The sequence below is a fragment of the Hyaena hyaena genome, unplaced genomic scaffold, assembly GCF_003009895.1.
Source record: "Hyaena hyaena isolate Hyena2069 unplaced genomic scaffold, ASM300989v1 scaffold_29, whole genome shotgun sequence".
NCBI classification, from domain to species: domain Eukaryota; kingdom Metazoa; phylum Chordata; class Mammalia; order Carnivora; family Hyaenidae; genus Hyaena; species Hyaena hyaena.
The window spans coordinates 2,642,687-2,659,213 of record NW_024080661.1 but is presented as its reverse complement, the minus strand read 5'-3'; the positions used below and the strand labels follow the sequence as shown (position 1 = coordinate 2,659,213).

The following is a 16,527-nucleotide window of genomic DNA, read 5'->3' as shown; positions in this document are numbered from 1 at the left end:
GTGGCCGCATTGCGGTTACCTTCCCGTTTACAGCAACTTCTACGCAGCCTTTCTCTCTTAGAGGACAGAGGTAGCAGCCAACGGGCCAACTAAAAAGAGTTTACTTAGAACAGACAACTCTATTTGCTTCTCAACAATGACTGGATATAGGTAGCAGACACTTTGCTCATTTGGAAGCAAATATAAGGAAAGATCAAGTTGGAAAACCCATCCTTACGTCTGGGCCCCAACCTTGATCTTTCCCCTAAGATGGTTTTTGAGGGAGTATCTTTCACCTTGCTCTTTTGATTGGGTCTTAGTGATTGCATGCTTTAGAAACTGGCAGGATGTGTGGGCGCACTAACAGGTCTCTTAAAGGTACTATAGGACATTTTAGGAATGTGAAAAGAATAGGAATATGTAAATAAGAGAACAGCTGGCAGAAGAATTTAAAAAGCCCTGGAAGACTAGGGAGTATTGGGAAGGGAGTGAGAAAGGACAGAAATGATGGCCCCAAACTTTCTTATCATTTTTATCTATGGCAGGAAGGTGATGGAATGAATTTTATTAACTCCATGCATTTGCCTAAATACACACTTGTGTTCTTCAGGATATTTAGACTAAACTAGAATCTGGTGCCTGGAAGGAAAATAGTTCTTAATTATAAAAGATCCCTTGTTTACAAATCTCTTTAGTAGTACACATTTAAGCATCTGGTTATGGGAAAGTCTGTGATGAGTTGGTACAGTGTGTTGAAAGGGTAACCTTTAAAAAAAGATGCTTGGGAGGATGGACTGCCCAGACATAGAGAAGATTCCACACAAAATTTTTCTTATCCATCATTCCATTCAATCCCAGGTTAATGTGGTAGAAGAGTGACCATTGAATAGTGTTAGGGAGAGTCTTATCTCTGTTCTAGAGAAGAAACATGCCATGGACGTCGAGTCTTGACAGACCTGGTTCAAATCCCACTTAAACCATTTAGCTAAGGGTCATGTGACCTTAGCAAGTTGCTTGATTTCTCTGAAACTCAGCTTCTTTATCTATAAAATGGGAGATGAGCCAAACACTGTGCTAAGTCCTATATGTATATTATCTTATTACAATTTCAGAACAGCCCTATAAAGTAGGTACTAATAAACCTATTTGACAGACATGGGCACTGAGGCACAGAGAGGTTGAGAATTGCTCAAGGTCGTGCCCCTTAAGGATTCTAACTTGGTCAGGCTGACTCCGTAGCATACGCTTTTTGGGATATAATTCACATAACATAAAATTCACCCTTTCAAAATAATCAAGTCAGTGGTTTTTAGTATCTCATTGAGTTGTGCACTTACCACCACTCTCTAGTTTCAACATTTTTGTCACCCCAGTAAGAGACCCCATGCTCATTCATAGTCCCAGAGCCCATGCTCTTTGTCACTGTATTTCACTGTCTCACTGCAGTGCTGTTATGTGGATGAGTGGTGGTATGTACGAGTCCCAGCACCGTACCTGGACATAGTGAACAGTGAGAGACGTGGTGTGTATTTACGAGTCTGTTAATGGCAATTCTTCCCCTCACATTTCCACCCAAATTTTCTTATTGGTCCACTGTCACCTTCCTGAATGATGTTCATTAATAAAGAATGAAGCATAGGGAAAATAAAACATAATCCAAATAATTTATTATTTTCATGTGGAAGGAATGTAAGTAAAAGAGCTCTTTTAATGAACTCAAATATGATTGGAGAACATGGGAAACGCTTTTTATTTTTATTTTTTAATAAGACATAGATTCCTTTCACAATTCAAGTCCTGCTTGTTTTAAGAACTTTTTTTTCCTATTTAATGTTTCTCTTAAAGTTACAAAGAAAATTCACTGGAATCTGCTGTAGAGCTTTTACATTTTATTAATCAGGTACTAAAGCAAGATATTGATCAGATGTTAAACATTAGTTTTACCTTTTAGATATGATGACAGTATGACTTCGTGGCATTAAGCAAACTGATTTACTTCATTTTGTTTAGTTTCCCTTTTTATAAAATGAGCTAATTATAAAATTTGAGTTACAAGATATAATGTTTATAATTAGAAATATATTACTAGAAAAACATTATAATGAATATTAGAAAAATTGCCCACCATGGACCTAGAGTCTAAAGCAAATGACATAATATTTAAATAAAACTTTAAGAAAGACCATATGTAAATATATATAACAAAAAATTTTTTTTCTTATCCAGTGGTCACTATGAGCCAGTAAAATTTCTTGCCAGCTTGAATATTGAGTATCTTCATGAGGGGTGTGGAAAGTTTCTGAGAAAATTATTCGGTATATTTTCATAAGAAAAATTTCTACTGTGTGAATCTTAAAAATCTTATTATGAAAGTCTGTAGCTCTTATCAAAGTAAATTGCGTAAAAATATAGTTTGCAAATAATGCAAAGTGAATAAAGAAAATGTTATTATAAAGCCTTATCAGATTAAAAGAGATTTAAGGGGCACCTGGGTGACTTAGTTTGGTTAAGTGTCTGACTCAATTTTAGCTCAGGTCATGATCTCACAATTTGTGAGATTGAGTCCTGTGTTGGGCTCCACGCTGATAGTGTAGAGCCTGCTTGGAATTCTGTCTCTCTCTGCCCCTTCCCTGCTTATTCTCTCTCTCTCTGTCTCTCTCTCTCTCTGTCCCTCTCTCTCTCAAAAATAAATAAATAAACTTTAAAAAAGGAGATTTAAAAGGCATATCAACTAATGCGTAGACCTCATTTTCACCTTGAGTCAAACTATAAAGAATTGTATCTATGAGAGAATTAGAAATTTGAACATTAAATATTTTATGTTAAGAATCTACTATTGATTACATCAAAGTAAAAAGCTTTTGCATGGCAAAGGAAGCCATCAAAAAGAAAGGGCAACCTCCTGAATGGGACATATTTTTATTTGCAAATCATACATCTGATAAGGAGTTAATTCCAAAGTATATAAAGATATAACTTAATATAAAAAAAAAAACAAAACCCAAACAACCTGATTAAAAAGTAGGCAGAGGACTTAATAGACATTTTCCAAAGAAGACACACAGATGATCAACAAACATGTAAAAAGACGATCAACTTCACTAATCATCAGGGAAATGCAACTCAAAGCCACAATGAGCTACCACCTTACACCTGTCAGATTTGCTATTATCAAAAAGACAAGAAATAACAAGTGTTGACGAGGATGTGCAGAAAAGAGAATTCTTGCACACTGTTGGTGGGAATGTAAATTGGTTCAGCCACTATGGAAAACAGTTTGGGATTTCCTCAGAAAATTAAGAATGGAACTACCATATGATCCAGCAATTCTACTTCTGGGTGTTTATCCAAAGAAAACAAAAACATGATTCAAAGATGTATACGCACCTCTATGTTCATTGCAGCATTATTTATAGTAGCCAAGATATGTAAGTAACCGAAGTGTCCATTGATGAATGAATAAAGATGATGAGGTATATTTATACAATGGAATATTACTCATCCGTTAAAAAGAATGAAATCCTGCCATTTGTGACAGCATGGATCAACCTGGAGGGCATTATGCTAAGTGAAATAAGTCAGTCAGAGAAAGCCAAATACTGTACGATTTCACTTATATGTGGAATCTAAAAAACAAAACAAATGGGGATGCCTGGGTGGCCCAGTCACTTAAGCATCTAACTTTGTCTCAGGTCATTATCTCGCAATCTGTGAGTTTGAGCCCCGCATAGGGCTCTGTGCTGACAGCTTGGAGCCTGGAGCCTGCTTTGGATTCTGTGTCTCCCTCTATCTCTGCCCCTCCCCTGCTTACACTCTGTCTCTGTGTCTCTCCTAAAAATAAATAAACATTAAAACATTAAAATTAAAAAAAAACAAAGAACAAACAAAATAAAACAGAAACAGATTCATAGATATAGGAAACCACTGTTGGTTACCAGAGTGGCTGAAATAGGTGAAGAGGATTAAGAAGTACCAACTTCCAGTTATAAAATAAATAAGTGACAGGGACATAATGTACAGCATGGGAAATATAGTCAATAATACTGTAATAACTTTGTATGATGACAGATGCTAACTAGAGTTATCATGGGGCCCATTTCATAATATATGTAAATATTGGATCACTATGATGTACACTTGAAACTAATAGAAGATAGTATATCAATTATACTTCAATTTAAAAAGAATCTATTGTTAATTATTTTAGGTGTAACAATGGTGTTATGCATATATATATATATATATACATATATATATGATAAAGAGCCCTATGTTAGATGTATACTGTGATATTTAAAGTTAAAGTAATAGATGTCTGACATAGTATTCAAAATAATATGGGAGAGGAAGGAAGAAATGGGGTGGGGGTATATATATTAGACAAGATGGATCATAAATGGACTCAGGTTGTTGAGGATGGGTGATGTGTACACGGGAATTTATTATACTGTTTTGTCTTTTGTATGCATTTAAAATTCTCCATAATGCAAAGATAAAAAAAATAAAGGTTGAGATTAATAAAAAGTGTGACATTATTCTTATATTTCTATTGAGAGAACTAGTACATTAATGCTTAGATATTTTATGTGCCTTGGACACAAAATACATAGAATAGTTAGCTTTTTTTTTTTTTTTAAATGCAAGTTTAATGTTTTGTGATAGAAAGAGCCTGAGTTTTGAATTTGAATCCCAGCCCTTCTACTTACAAACTGTGTGAGCTATGGCAAGTGACATAACTTCTTCATCGACAAAATGTTGCTAATAATATCTACCTCATAGTTACTGTAAGTTGTAAGAAGTTGTAATGATATGATAACCTCGGGAGGAGTGCTTGCCGCCTGGTAGTCACTTACTACACACAAAACCAAAGTATTATTTTTATGTTTCAAAGTAAGTTTATGTGAGTATATCCCATACACGGAACTTAAACAATATATACATCACGTCTTCACATAAAATTCATCCATTCCAGCTGATCCCTAGTATAGGGCCATGTATTTATTTGTGAGGTTTGCATTTAAAGGATGTGTGTGCAGAATTTTTATTGGTAGGCACTTCTGAGGTTAGATTGATGAGCTTGCTGCTCTGTAATGTCTGAAACATGTTGAATCGAAGCAAAGATGTCATTTAACTTCTCGTCTCTTACTATCACATACTTGGGGCATGTAGTTATGACAGCTACAAGAAGCAAACCATTAAAGCAGCAAAGAAACACCATCTTTGCACTAAAAAAGGAGAAAAGGGTTTCCCTTTGAAGTTGAAGAGAAGTGTTTTTAAATTAATGGAGTGTACAGTGATTTTACTAAGTTTTATTTATGAAAATACTCTTTGCATTCATGCCAAAAGCCTTTAGCACAGTCGTAAGTAGGATTTATACAAAGAAACACAGCCCAAATTTATGACGTGTTTGCAACTGTAAGAAAAAGTCTGAATTTACAATATTTGTAATTTATTGTTAAATATCTTTTCTATCACTATTCCCGGAATGCTAATATTTTATAAACACAAGTGTTGGTTATGAACCTAGAATATCCTAACCTATACTACTTTTTATAAAGAAATCTTCCAGAATGTTTTCTGTGTCTTTTGGAGATTTAATAACGGGAAATGTACACAGGACGAATGCTCCTGCCTTTTGGCTTTTGCCCAACCTCTTAGCATCAACAATCTTGACAGCTGCTTTTGTGACTTGACTTCCTTTAGGCCTTTCCTCCTTTCCTTATTTCCTACATTTTATACAAATTAATCTGTAGAAAGTGGATATACACACAAGTTGTTTCTGAAGTTAATTACTGACTTTGATACCTTTTCAAATATTTTACTTCCTATACATCTACTGTTTGGTGGTTTGTTTTTTTTTAAAGAGTGGATCGGTATATTCTAAAATTAATACAGTTTTGTAGCTATTGTCAGAAGAGTTAAGAATTTTTAAATAAAAAGACTAACTTTTTTCAATGTTAAAGTTTTCTAAGATTTTTATATTCTTTCTAAATGCCTTATTCTGGAGTAGATGATATTGAGACACAAGAAAAAGAATTGGAAGAAAATAAAAAGTAAAACCTATTGTTGGTTAAAAAACAAAACAAAACTGGATTTCATGCAGTTGAAGGAAGAAATCATTGGAATCCAATGCTGCTGCCTTCTGTATTCTCTACACAACACATTATATACAAGCATTCCTTAGAATAGCAAAGACTCCAAGCAACCTGAATGTCTAGCATTAAGGGACTAGTTAAATAAATGATGTCACAATCACTTAATGGAATATTACATACGTGTTAAAAGAACATAATACATATATATGTGTAACATGTAAAGTTCTCCAAGGCATATTGTTAAATGAAAGGGCAATTTGGACATACAGTGTACAATTCTCCATGTGTTTGTACATGTGTCTTGCGGATGTGCTTGCTTTCACGTACAGAATATTTTTGGAAGGACACACATGAATCTATGAACAGTGGTAACTTCTGCTGAGGGGGGTATCCATATGAGTGGAAGAAAAAGGCTTCATTATTTATCTCTTTTGGTACTATCTGAATTTTCACCATGTGCATATATTATTTTTAACTAAATACTGGTTAAAATGAGAAATGAGATAAATCTGTATGTGTGGATATGGAAGAACCTCCAAAATAAATGCATAGGAAGAAAAGCAAAATACAGAACAGGACAAATGCTAACATTTGTTTTAAAAAATAATCCACTGACACAGACTCTTGCTATATTGAGATAAAAAATTTATAGAACACCCAGAAATCCTCACAATGGTTGCCTCTGGAGAGAAGGACCAAGAGACGCAAAAGAAAATGAGATTTCACTATATACCTTCCTGGAATGTTTGAAATTTTTGCTCTCGGCATGCTTTTTTTTTTTTTTAATCTAATAAAGAAGTTTATTATCATTGACAATACTGTGTTGTATATTTGGATAACTAGAGTAGATATTAAAAGTTCTCATAAGAAAAAAATTTTGTAGCTATGTGAAGTGATGGTGATCACTTACTTACTGTGGTGATCATTTCACAAGATATACAAATCACAATTTTGTACACCTGAAACTAATATAATGTTGTGTCAGTTATATCTCAATAAAACTGGGGACCAAAAAAAAGCTTACAAAATGAACTCATCTGACACAGTAGTGAGCTCTTTTTCAGTAGAATCATGATTTGGTAGTTTCATATCCGTTCAAGTTTCTTTCCTTTACTTACTTATTTTTACATATGAATTTAATTTATAGGCAGGATCCTGATGATGGTATGAAATAACAGCATTCTCTGTTGTTTAGTGTTTGAGGACCAGCAATATATAAGCGTGTTGAGTTGACTGATCACTTAAAAGTGAACTTCAAAATAAATAATAAACTAGTATCATACAATACCTATGGTCATCGATAAAGAATACCTTTCTTACCCTTTCTCAGTCTTTTTTTTCCATATGTGATCATTAAAAGTTGATGAAGGTTCTTGTCTTTATGCAAATGCAAAGAATGAAACTGATAAATAAATGACTGCTTTAAGTTTTATTAGTTTGGGAACTTTTGTTGAGGAAAAAAACGTGTAAACGATTTCTCTTGTAGAGTCTTATCCCTGGATGATACAGAAAAGTATGTGAGGAGTACAGTTTCTGAACTGAAAATTTGGGCATAAGAATTAATCTACTTCAGGAATTCTGCTTCTAATGAATTTTCATGCTCTGGACACAAAATATTGAGAGAAATGTGTAATGTGTGGTGAAGTGGAATACAAACCTTTTTGGTTTTCTGTTTAAAACTTCTATGAGTAAGTTAAGTCTTTGGACTTGAAACCCAGTGAATTTGTTTGTAATTGGAGGCTAAATAATATGATAGTCGAGCCTAATTATAAAGCATTAATTTTTGCTGTGCTTCCCATCAACACATACCTCTCTCAGAAACTTGTTTAATAGTTACTGTTTACCAGGGTGGTTGAAGTCACACTAATACAGGAAAGGGATAGCTTAGTCATGGACAAGGGAATTACATGATATGCAAAATGAAGCTTCCAATTCCTGCTGACTCTTGTGAGGCAAAGAGTAAAAGAACCAATCTTCACAGCTACCCTTGTCAGCTGATAACGTATTTACACAGACTTGCCAGCCTGACACAGTTTTTGATCACAGTTCGTCTCCAGAAGGCATTTCCCTAAACTTTAAATGCAATACCCACTTATCCTCCTTAAGATTTGTGCACTTCCCTTATGTTAGTGATACCCTAATAAAAAAGGAAAAATAAATTTTAAAAATAAGGAAACACTCTTCCATGTGAAACTTCTGTTCCAGAAAGGACCAAACGTTGAATGGAATTGTTGGTAGTGAGAGATTTCGATTGTTGGTGTTATTGTTATGTGTTGTTTTCATACATGAACAGGAGTCTCTTTCTGAGGTGGGGTAGGTGTGGGGAGGCCAAACCTTGTCACCCTCTGTCATTTCATCTCTCATGGTATTGGAGGTCTCTGTTACTCACAAAGAAAACTCACCTTCTCTTCAGTACGTTAAAAGTCATTTCATGTTCACAAGTACCTGGGTGGCTCAGTTGGTTAAGTGTCCAACTTCAGCTCAAGTCATGAGCTTATGGTTTGTGGGTTAGAGACCTATGTTGGGCTCTCTGCTGACAGCTCAGAGCCTGGAGCCTGCTTTGGATTCTGTCTCCTTCTCCCTCTGTCCCTCCCTCATTGTCTCTCTCTTTCTCTCTCTCTCTCAAAAATAAACATTTTTGGGGGCGCCTGGGTGGCTCAGTCGGGTAAGCGACTGACTCCGGCTCAGGTCATGATCTCACAGTTCATGAGTTTGAGCCTTGCGTCGCGCTATGTGCTGACAGCTCAGAGCCTGGAGCCTGCTTCGGACTCTGTGTCTCCTTCTTTCTCTGCCCCTCCCCTGCTCACACTCTGTCTCTCTGTCTCTCAAAAATAAATAAACATTAAAATTTTTTTTAAATAAAAGTAAAAAATAAAAAATAAACATTTTTTTTAAAAAGTCATTTCAGATTTTCAAGCCTGCTAATCTTACCCATAGTCTATTCTTTATTTTACATTGTTTTATCTTTTCCTCTTTGGACTCTTTACTTACACCTGACCTTAGCCCTATAGATCATGTAGTTCTGTTTTTCTTTAGCAGAAGAGACTGGGATCCACTGGCCTTATAGTTTCTCTCAAGAAGAAATGTCAGTAAACTAACTGAGGTATAATAGATCCTACCAGACATCAGGACTGGAAGTGGATGCTAAGGTCTACTACGATTTGTCACTTGGGAGAAGGAAACAAAAAGATGGGAGGAGAGAGCAGGACGAACCAATAGTAATAAAATTGCTACATTCATAGGTAATTATATATATTTTTGAGGCATTTTCCTACTGTGAGACTTAAAACATGATAGTGCCAGAAAGGGAGTACATTCTTTAATTAAGCCAGGTTAATTTAACTTGGCTGTGGAGTATGTTAGCTCATTTTCTATGGAGCAGGGTCAAAAATACCCAGGGTCCAATAATATCAAACAGAAGATGCTGGGAAAAAATTCAGTATATTGATATGACAAAACCCAAAGCAGGTACCATCTTTTGTAAGCATGAAATCCATGCCAAAAGGTGTTATTTTAAAAATCACTGTAGGGGCACCTAGGTGGCTCAGTCTGTTCAGCATCCAACTCTTGATTTCGGCTCAGGTCATGATCCCAGCGTTGTGGGATTGAGCCCTGGGTTGGGCTCCACACTGAGTGTGGAGCCTGCTTGGGATTCTTTCTTCCTCTGCTCCTCTCCCCAATTTGCGTGAGTGCTCTCTCTCTCTCTCAAATAAAAAAAATTTTTTAATTAAAATTAAAATCACTGCAACAATACTACTACTACAGTAAATTTGAACCCGTGAATTGAACCAGCTCCTTCTTCACGAAATCACTGACCACATTTGGATTTGTTGATTAGTTCAATACCTAATGTGGTTACTAGTGTTACTACTATTTATAATGATTTATACTCTTGAGGGGCGCCTGGGAGGCTCAGTCAGTTGAGCGTCCGACTTTGGCTCAGGTCATGATCTCGCAGTTCATGGGTTCGAGCCCCGCGTTGGGCTCTGTGCTGACAGCTAGTTCAGAGCCTGGAGCCTGCTTCGGATTCTGTGTCTCCCCCTCTCTCTGACCCTCCCCTGCTCACGCTGTCTGTCTCTCTCTCGGAAAAAAAAATAATTTATAATTTTGAGTATAGATTTACTTACCAAAGTAAAGAAAAAACACTAATTAATAGCATATGCCATAAATCCAAGTTGTTGACTGTCATATAGTATGCTTTGCCTGCTTTTGAGTAATGATCATGATTTACAAAGCATGCAGATTTGGAGACTGTACAGCTCAGGGGCCTAGAACAAGAGCTTAGTAATCAGACAAGGAGGGGTCAAAGCCTAGCTCTGCCACTTATGAGTCACTTCTGTGACTTTGGGTAAGTTATTTAATCTCTGTGTCTCAATTTCTTTATCTGCAGCTAATATTCCACAGGATTAGCTTGAGAATTAAATGAGATAGTACATGAAGAATCTTGACCTAGAGCCTGTACCCAGTAAGACTTCAGTAAGCTGCTGTATTTTTATTATCTCTACAGCCAACTTTCTTCTGTAAGTCAAAGCATGTTGAGAATTCAGATGAATAGCTTCATAATAAGAATTAAACACTGAAAAATACAGTGGTCCAAGGAAAACAGAACTATGAACCAATAATTCCAGGTTATGTTTGCCTGGTTGCCATATGATAAATGCATTTATTTTATGGTATATTTATCCATATATACCAAATACTTAGGTTTACATGTTTTGAATTCTGTCAAAATCTCATTACTATTGAAAATATTCTAACTCAGCAGGCTCCACTTTAGTACCAGTTGAACAATAACAGTAGTAGATAGAACGTGTTATTATAAAGCCAGAATGATTGCTGACAGGCTATAATTTGCTTTATGAAGTGTGCGTTGTCCATATACAATTATTTGGTTTAGATTTGTTGCTGTCAGTCCTCCAGTTTGTTAATGTCCAGAAGTTATGCCTCATGTGAAACCTAAGAAGGGTTAAAAATCTCAGCGTTTTCTGGTGGGGGAGGGATAGGAGCTGGAGGGTTCACTTGGTGGCGACCTTTTTTTTTTTTTTTTTTTAATAGAACTAGGATGATGCTACACACTGCAGCCCACCCTACTGGTCAAAATGAAGAACTGCATCATAAAAGACCACTTTTTTGAAGGAGGGGAAAAAAACTTTTTAGTTGGTTCCCATGTCATTTTCCCGTCCAACCCCCCACTGATAGTTGTAGTTCATTTTGGAAATAGTATTAAGCTATGCTGTCCTTTTGGTTGTTGGATTCACAGGTGTTGTAGTGACTGTGCTATAAGCATCTAATCCATTTGATTCCATTTCTAATCATTTGGACTGCTGTTCTCTGCAATGATATCCCTAAAGGTTCTTAAGAAGGCTGTTATTCTCAGCATGATGAAAATAATACAGTTAGTAAACAGTATCATGAGCTAAAAAAACTTAACATTAAGCTCAATTTATTTCTTGTACATTCAAGATCTAGTTGGAGCAACTTTTTAAAAGAATGATAAATGAGGGGCGCCTGGGTGGCTTAGTCGGTTAAGCGTCCGACTTTCGCTTAGGTCATGATCTCATGGTTCGTGGGTTCGAGCCCCGCGTCGGGCTCTGTGCTGACTGCCAGCTCAGAGCNCCCTCTCTCTCTGACCCTCCCCTGCTCACGCTGTCTCTCTCTCTCTCTCCTAGAAATAAATAAAACATTAAAAAAAAATTAAAAAAAAATAAATAAAAGGATGATAAATGGAAACTTTCTTTACCTGGCCTATCATTTGTTCTGTAGACTTAATGACACTCAGTACTATTACACTTACTGCCAGGGCCTTGGGAGAAGAAAGAATATTTATACATTGAGTTATGGCAGACGTAGCAGGGCGGTGGGGGCGGGGGAGGCTGGCGAGGAAGGAGATGGGCAGGAAATCAGACTCTATAGAATGGAGAAGAATTTGAGACCTTCACTACATGTGGATTAATCACAAGAACTAACCACGCAAATCCAAATTGATATTTAGAAATTGGTGAAGCTTCTAAGATGTTCTGTGGGAAACACCATACATTTTCTAATGCATGAGTATGTGCAAAATGTTATCTAATTTATAATGGAAGTGTTGACAGAACTTTAGCTTTGGTGTTGCAAATGGACTCCATAACATATTTACATTTGAGGAACATTTCACATATATGGACACATATATACCCAACCTATTCTAGTTGGTGTGATATTCAGTAACTTAGGTGGATGGTTATAATAAGCTGTAGTTTTTCTAATCTTACCTTAGTTCAGCTTTGGGAACTGCATTACCATTAAATTGGTCTGTGAAAACCTGGCAATATTAATGCTAAGAAGCATGAAAACTAACTGGATTTGGATCAGGGACCTTTGTTTATAGCATTTTCTTTCAGATTTATTAGTTTAAAGAGGGAGCTGTGTGATCATGGGTTCTTAAATATTAAATAGAGTCAGAAGTCGTGAGTTCCCTTCCAACAGCAACAATAAAAACAAAGAACAAAAAAATTGTGGACAATTCTATATTAATTTCAATTTCCTTATTTTATCCAGAGATACTTGGTGAAGTGATAGCAAACCCCAGGAATTTTGAACCACGCCATAGAAACAGTTGGTTGCATACGTGAATAGAGCCTTTATAATATAGCTGACAATTAATTAGAAGTAAAAGATGATGGCTTCATATTAACATGGAAAAACTATTGAACCTTTACATGTCAAATAAGCAAACATATACTTATATGTTTTATCTATTTGTTAATTGTCACGTTACTTTTTATGCTTAAACTGCTTTTGGTCTGTTTTCAGTTCTTTAGTAAAGTTGTCATTATGGCCTGTTTTTGTCCCTAAATAGTACCTGTAAGTTAAGAATCAGATGGGTTTGCTGTGAGTCAAAATAGTTACAAGGGGAACATCATCATGGTTCAGTTTTTCCCCTGTTTTATTTGGAATTGAATTAGGAAATGAAAGTTTTTAGCAGTTTAATTCACTTCTCCATAAAGTTTATGGAGCAGCAACAGCTGGTTGAATCCATGGCAGAAAAAAGTGAACTTCTAGTGGCCAAGCTATTGTTTCAGAATTAAGGGCGGGGGGTGGGGAACTCATTAACTGTTAATGAAAACACAGGGAATAAAAACAAATAGCACAGAAACCCTAGCAAATAATTACCTCACACCTGACACAAAGCTGCTTTATATTTCTGCTCCAAACATCAGAAATTCCCAACTTATCATTCTATGGAGCATGAATGAAATTGAGTTTGACTCTCAGGAAAGAACAATAGAAAAATCATCCCCCTTATAGGCCCCTCAGCACAACACTCAGTGGAGAACTGCCATTGAATATACTAAGGAGTGTATCCAGCACCCAATTCTTATGACACTTGGGATAGAGCAGCAAATTACCAGCTAATAGCAGATGAACACTTGATATAGTTTCCCCAGATCTTGTATAGAAATACAAAGAAAAGGGACCAGAGGTGGTGGATGTGATTAATGGAGATATTGTGTGTTAGAATATATATCTGTGTAGAAATATATTGATTCTGAGCAAGTCGCAATGGGAAAGTATGTCTCTAGTGGCAAGGGGTCTTGCTTGTGAGAAAGCCACTCTAAGCAGATGGAGTTCTAAGCCCTAATTGTAGAGCTGCAGAATGAAAGTGTCTGTCACTGTAGTTTGTGATCATTTATGTCTGATCCCACTGGACAACAGTAGTGGCCACTTGGAACTGTGATTCTCAGAGCTGCAGATGAATCCAGTGATCACTTGCAGTTATGTTTTAAGGAAAAATAATGTTCTAAACTTAAACAAATCCAAAATGATCACAGTAATTGCTGGTTCTCCTATAAAACTTTTCACCCATGCATCTTGAGTAGTTGTAATCATTTTAATTACACGGGAGTGTCTATTTATATACTGTTATAGGCTTTTTCCTGTGTGTGCCCAAGGGAGTTGGGCCACTTGATGTGACACTAAAAACATTTCTAGCAACATTTCCATCATCAGGAACTAATTACGCTTGGATGTAAAACATATTTTTAAATGTTTCCCCCACCACAACAATTTTAATCCTGACCCAGGCTCTGTTTTTGCTGCATTGAGTTGTATACCTTTGCTATTAATACTTTACAAAGGCATGGTCTTATATTTGGCACAGGAATAGCTGTTAAAAGCCCACCTTGGGTAACCATGTCCAGAAACCATAGGAACCACATGGAAGTGACTTTTCCATCTGAAGTTGGTAAATCAAATGCCAAATCCAAGCAGGTATTTTGGATGAGATACTTTTTCAAGTTTATTTATTTTGAGAGAAACAGAGAAAGTGTGAGTGGGGGAGGGGCAGCGAGAGAGAGGGAGAGAGAGAATCCCAAACAGGCTCCATGCTTAGCACAGAGCCCAATGTGGACTCGATCCCATGAATCATGAGATCATGACCTGAGCCAACATCAAGAGTTGGATGCCTAACCGACTGAGCCACCAAGGCGCCCCTGGATGAGATTTCTTTAAATGGAGACTCTAAATGCAATTGAAATGGATCCTGGAATAGAAAAAGAACGTTAGTGGAAAAACTAGTGAAATCCAAACAAAGTCTATAGTTTAGTTAATAGCAAGGTACTGATGTTAATTTCTTGGTTTTCACAGACATAGCCTAGTTATGTAAGAAGTTGACATTGGGAGAAATTGGGTGAAAGGTGTGCAGGAACCCTCTGTACTATCTTTGCAATATTTATAATAAATCTAAAATTATACCAAAATAAAATTTTCATTTAATATACAACAAAACAGGGGGCCTAAGTGACTCAGTCGGTTGAGCGTCCAACTCTTGATTTTAGCTCACATCATGATCCCAGATTTGTGGGATAGAGTCCAATGTCAGGCTCCACGCTAGGCATGGAGCCTACTTGGGATTCATTCCCCAACCCCACGCCCCACCCCGACCCTCTCCCCAGCTCATGCACTCTCTCTTTCTAAAATTAATTAAGTAACGGGGCGCCTGGGTGGCTTAGTCGGTTAAGTGTCCGGCTTTCGCTTAGGTCATGATCTCGCGGTTCGGGGGTTCGAGCCCCGCGTCGGGCTCTGTGCTGACAGCCAGCTCAGAGCCTGGAGCCTGTTTCAGAGTCTGTGTCTCCCTCTCTCTCTGACCCTCCCCTGCTCACGCTGTCTCTCTCTCTCTCTCCTAGAAATAAATAAAACATTAAAAAAATTAAAAAACAATAAAACTAATTAAGTAGTTAATTAAAATACAACAAAACAAAGTCCCTCCTGATCTGCTTATTTTTTAAAAAAGGTCTGGAATGCTAGAATATGTAAGGGTAGTTTTGTCAAATTTCTGAAGCCAGCAGAAAATTGAGTCCAGAACAATAGTTGATAAATAATGTTCAATATATGCTACAAAATGTTAAATATTGCTTGGCAGTTCAAACTACTTCTTCTTTTTCTAAAAGTGGATTTTGGTTTGGCTCAAATTTTTAAAATTCCTTTAACCTCACAGCTCACTTTCAAGTTACTTGCCAAAGCAGTCTGTTAGGTTGTGTTGATAATATAATTTCAGTGGATTTGCAGTGATGTAAAATTTGAGTCCTTTAACCTTCAGTCCATTTAAAAAAAATTTTCTGGTTATAAGCGAAATTTCACAATGAGACTTTAGCATAACTATAATAAGCTTTGTATCCTAATAAAGGAGAACGTTTCTTCTGGCTCTGACCAGCAGCCACTGTGTGAGGTGGAGGTGGGGATGATTGTTGTTGTTAACTTTTCTTTTCCACAATAAAGCCCATAGTTTATTTCTAAAGTCCCGTATCTGCAGGTGTTCAACTCATTTATGGACAAGCTACCTACCATTGAGTATTCGTAGAGGAGTCTAGATATGATCATCTAATTTATGGAAAGAGAAGGCTACAGCCATTCTCTTTTTATCATTTTATATCCTCCCTATCCTTCCAGTTTAATTGTAGGAAATAAACCTTTAAAGTGAGGCAATACAGATTCTATGTAGGTTGTTTGGTTTCACTGCTCCCTCGTTGAAATCCAGGGCCAAAACTCTACAGTGTTTACGGAGATTAGCATTGGTGATTTCCTTTGGAAATTAGTATTTGAGATAATATTAAATTCTGTTGAAAATCCCCTTTTCATGTTTGTGAAATGAACTGAGCAGCTGTTGGTGTCCTTTTATCAGCCGACTGTACCTCTGTTTGGGGGATTTTAAGGAAAGCCATTTGCAATGCAGAGTCTTTTCTTCCGGTTTCTGAATGATTGAACATCTTCCATCTGAATCTTTTAAAGTATCATAATAGCATGGGCCACTTCTACAAACTATAATCCAATGTATGTTGAAAACACCCAAAAGGGATTAGCATTGTTTTAATTGCATAATTCAGTATTGCATATACATTACCTTTCATCAAAGCCATTTTACAGAACAAATATTACCTTCTTAGGGCTTTTAGAATTCCTAAGAGGTTGGTTG

General features: G+C 36.5%; 1 protein-coding gene across 1 annotated transcript in view; it reads left to right on the top strand.

Annotated features, from left to right (window-relative positions):
- SKAP1 (src kinase associated phosphoprotein 1) overlaps positions 1 to 16,527 on the top strand; it is a 280,793-nt gene that overhangs the window by 60,952 nt on the left and 203,314 nt on the right. The window lies entirely within an intron of this gene.